This window comes from Papaver somniferum, chromosome 6 (assembly GCF_003573695.1).
Source record: "Papaver somniferum cultivar HN1 chromosome 6, ASM357369v1, whole genome shotgun sequence".
NCBI classification, from domain to species: Eukaryota; Viridiplantae; Streptophyta; class Magnoliopsida; order Ranunculales; family Papaveraceae; genus Papaver; species Papaver somniferum.
Window position 1 is genome coordinate 29,860,180 of NC_039363.1, and position 5,220 is coordinate 29,865,399.

Sequence of the window (5,220 nt, forward strand, 5' to 3'; positions counted from 1 at the left end):
CTTATGCAACCCGAAGTGCAGCCTATATTTTTATTCACCTCACAAGTATAAAACTTATGGATTCACAAAGTTGAGAAAAGTGAAATTTGTGGTTTTTATCCATCTTTTTCAAGTGATAAATCAACAATCGAACAAGATCAGGATACTCAAGCTATCAAGATAAAAGATAACTGGATCGGCTTCACGAATCCCAATGAAATCTTTGATAGTCGGTAAACCCTTAAAGGGTTTCTGGAGAGGACGAATCTAGATATAACTAGGACATACCAAAAAGTATTGTCAGGATTTGAAGATCCTTGTTGCCAAGATTTCCCCGTATGTAGACTTCAAAGCATAGGTTGCTTTAGTTTTAAGCTAAGATAGCTTTGGAACCAAGCAAACAAGATATACTCTAAATGTAACCGAACTGTGTATAAAGACTATGTTTAACATGGTTAGTCGAAACTAGCCGGTTTGAACTTAAAAGCTTAACACTCATTTCAATAAACACAAAAACATTAATCTTGAGTCATGTGATCAATTGAGTCTAGTGTCTTTAGAGAATTGATCAAATGCAAATCATCTCGTAGAAATAATTTAATCGCATTTGAACACAATTGACATAGTTTGTAAATGCACAAAGTAAAAATACATGAGTCGTTTGTGAATTGACCGAGTTATGGTATGCGGACCGGTTTGCTAACTTATGAGCAAAACAGAAATCCGGAGTTGACAAAAAAAAATTCAGTTAACGTACCGGTTTGCAAACTTAGGTGTAGAACTGAGTTCCGGAGTTCACAGAACGTTTTTCAGTTTGCGAACCGGTTTGGAAACCTCAAGACTTACCTGTTCCGGAGTTCACATAACCTTTTAAGTTTGCGTACCGGTTTGGGTACTAAACTGGTTCAATAACATAGGACTGTATTGGTTCGCATACCGGTTTGGATACTTACACCCGGTTCCCTTACCACAGTTCCAAATTGGTTTGTATAACAAATAGATTTTCCCATGATGTGCATACGAGTATGCGTATCACACAAATATGTAAGTCAATATATAACTATTCTGTTGCGTGTACGAGGACATGTAATACAGCCTCAGATATATAACAACTATCTCAGTTTGTAAGACTGATAACACTGTCTTGTATTCCGAATATAATAGTTGTATATTTCTCTAAATCAATCTGAAACATTTTTCGAATGACATCAATGACACATTTCACTGTTCCAGGCTATTTTAAAATGAAAAACTTGAATCATGATTTGGTTCCAAACAATAAATGTTCTCCACCGAAATTGATCAAGTATGAACAAATATTCATTAAGCTTAGTTATTATATTTCGAGAAATTCGTAAACTAAATAATTAGTTCTCGACTCGAAATTCTTGTCTATGCAAGCTAGTCTAATTAGTTATGCGACAATCGTCTCAAGGATAAAAAGGTGAATATAACTTGAGAAATAGGTGGTTCAGTCTTCACTTACCTTTTTTTAATGAATTTCTCCAAAAGATTCGGTTGATCTTCGCCTTCAAACGGTAGAACGCAAATGATGACTGGTTTGTTTCTCAGCTACCTCTATCCTAGACCGAGACTTAACTAATTGTAGACTAGAAATTAAGATGTAGTTTTGACAACTAAATTTGACAACAAGCCTGATATAACAACACTTGTGAGTTCGAACGAGCAATGTGCTAATAATCTCCCCCTTTGTCAATTTTAATGACAAAACTATTAATACATATGGATAACAATAATAAATCTTTGAAAATCTCCTCGATCCATCATGACTTGATTTCCTTGGTTTTTTCAACTCTCCTTGAACCATTCGTTATTTCAAGTCGCAATGATAACGTGTTCGCCTCAGTATCGTTGTTGTTGAAGATACGTAGCTATAACAACATTCATCATTATACAGAAAGATAGTATTGTTATCTTCTCTCCAAAGTTCAATTGTATCTCAAATCTGAAGTAATACTACGGTGAAATGTTTCTCCCCCTTAATCAATATTTACATCTTTTGTATAATACGTAAAATTTATAGCTTAATGATTCACCCCCCCTTACATAATTATCCATTAACCATATGTATGTAATATGAAACTACTAAATAATTGTCCCTATTTCTGAAAAACGGAGGTATAACAACCACACCCAATAATTCGTTCCGCAATCTGTATGGACTAAACTCCAATATAATTCCGAGAGCACCAACTTAAAAGTAAGCTCAATCAAAAGACATATCAAAGAGCATTATCTTTATTTCTCAATGCAATCGGCAAATCAAACAGATAGAAATCCGTGAGCCTGATTGATATGATAAATAACTTGGACGGTACCAAAGACCAATGCCCGAGTTTCAATCAAGATATATCCAACAAACAAGGTCGGATTTATCAACTGATTAAACTACACACAACCTATGATATTTCAGTTATATAAACAAATATAATGCGGAAAAGAAATAACACAGACACCAGAAATTTGTTAACGAGGAAACCTCAAATGCAGAAAAACCCCGGGACCTAGTCCAGCTTTGAACACCACACTGTATTAAGACGCTACAGACCATGGGTGCCCGTGGCCCATTACGGGTTGGCCCGACCTAGACCATTTAAATAAGAGGACGGGCACATGACACAAGTCAAATTTTCTTTCCCGACCCTATACCCTCCCTATTAGCCCGTCAACTAGCACGTCACTGTTATCCATTTACCTAGCCCAAATGAGTTTTTTCATTTTTTTATCCTAGAATATACTTGGTACAAATATTTAATACAGTCAACCCTCATAGTTTTCATATGTATTTCTTAACTTTTAATCCATAGGAATCTAAATTTGTTAACCATATAGAGAAAATATTGACCAAAATCTAAGGCAGGAAAAATTATAGGAAGTTTGGTTTATCTTGTTCCCGTCTCAATCTCGTATTTGATTATTAATTTTAAGTAAAATTTGTGTATTTTGTACATTACTTTATTTTTATTTTTAATAATATATATATATATATATAATATTCAAGGCCCTCCCGGCCCTTCCCGCCAGAGCCCAAACTACATAACAGGCTTGGGCAGGCCATGGATACTAACTGTAGATAAATAACCCTGCCTGCCCGGACTTTTTAATTTCATGGGTAAGAGATGTTCCGGCCCGCCCTATACCGTCCCATTTAATAATTAGGTCGGGCATCCCGGCCCGAACCAATTTACACCCCCTATCTCACACCGATTAAGGTACAATCGCGTTCCTTACGCCTCTAGAACCACGCCAGATTTTGCGCACTTGATTCCCTTAGATGATATCACCCACAACTAAGAGTTGCTACGAACAAAAGTCGAAGACTTTTAAACAAATCTGTCTCCCACAGATATGTCTATTCTTTATTCGGTTTTTTGTTCCGTCTTTTGATAAATTAAGGTGAACAAGAACCAATTGATAATCCGGTCTTATGCTCCGAAAGAGCATTCTAGAAATATCAATCACCTCACAATAACCCAAACGATTAATAGAAAAAGTTATTGTGGAATCACAAGAGTATGAGACGAAGAACTGTTGTGATTACTTTTTATATCTTCCCTATCGGAGATAAATCTCCAGCAAATCTTAGATAAGATAGTACTCAACACGATTGAACAAGTAAGATCAGGCTTCACGAATCCCAAATGAAGTCTTCAAGTCGTTAACCTAATATGGTTTTGGAAAAACCTAGGTTAAAGGAGAATCGACTCTAGTTTGCAACTAGGGCACAGAAAAGTGCCGGGATTAGGTTTCCCAGTTACTAGGGTTCTCCCTTATATAGCCTTTTAATTTATGGTTGCTTATAATCAAAGCTAAGATAGATTAGTAACAAATCATTCAATATTCACCGTCAGATGAAATCCTTATTTAAAATTAAGCTAAGTATGCTTAATAATAAAGCAATCAATCTCCACCGTTATATGGTCTTAGCTTGTTATGCACAAATGAAATATACCTTCATTTAGATATGGGTAACCGTACCTAAACGTGTATATTGGAGGTTGGCTCAATAACTATTAACCGAAGTTATTCATGTGAACACTTTTGTCTTAACCACATTCATCTAAAACTTCCAGATCAAATATGATAATCAATCAATCATGAAAGATAATCAAATGAATCTAATTGTGTTTTAAATAGAGTTGTTCAATTGTTCACTATCTCATAGAAATATATATGAACAAATTGAGCAAAATCAGCTGATTCGTAATTGTACAAAGTACTTATGCAAGAATGAATTCATGAACATTAAGCCACAGTTTGCAAAGATTTCATTCCTTAATTCATAAATGTTTTAGTTCATGAGTATGAGAATCATACTTAACCGATTTTAGAACTTAACCACCGTGTTCGCAAACCAGGTATGCAAACAACATCTCTATACCTGGCCTGTCCAGCCGTTCGTAAACCAGGTATGCGAACCGCCATCCCATACCAAAGTCAGGTGAAACCGTTTGCATACTAGGTATGCAAACAAGGTTCCCGGACCTTTACAGGTAAAACCGTTCGCATACTAGGTACACAAACAAGGTTCCCAGACCTAAATTATAACAATACAGTTCGCATACTAGGTATGCATACCGTGTTGTATCCAGACATGGTTAATTGTTCTAAACTCCCATTTCAATCATTGAAGCATCCTTGGAAAACGACAATGGCTGTCTCACACATACCATTAGCTTCAAGTAATTTTCAAGTGATCGAATGATCAATATGAAACTTTCCAAGTCGACATAAAATGATTGTCTCACACAAATCATGTAACATGTTTCAAGGCAATTTTCACATGATCATCCTTTGACTTAATATTTAATTTCCAACAAATAAATTGTCTCCAACTAAACTCGTCAAGAATAATGAAGAAAATAGTTAAAGCAAAAAGCTTCCAACACATATTTCGAGAAATAGATACGCGAGATAACCTCAGCTCGAAATATCAAATGTTTATAATGTAAAAGTCTATATACCTAAACGAATTAGTCTCATTAGAAGATAAAACAGAATAGACTTCAGAGTGATAGAAAAGTTTTAGTCTCCACATACCTTTTGTTGATGTAGTTCCTCCAATGTCTCCTCAGTAGATATTCGTCTTCAATCGATGAACGCTGTGAATTCTAAAGCTCAACTACACATTCTATCCTAATCCAAGACATTGCTATAAGTGAACTATAAATCAAGTATATAGTTTTTATCAACTAAACTTGACAAACAAGTTTGATATGG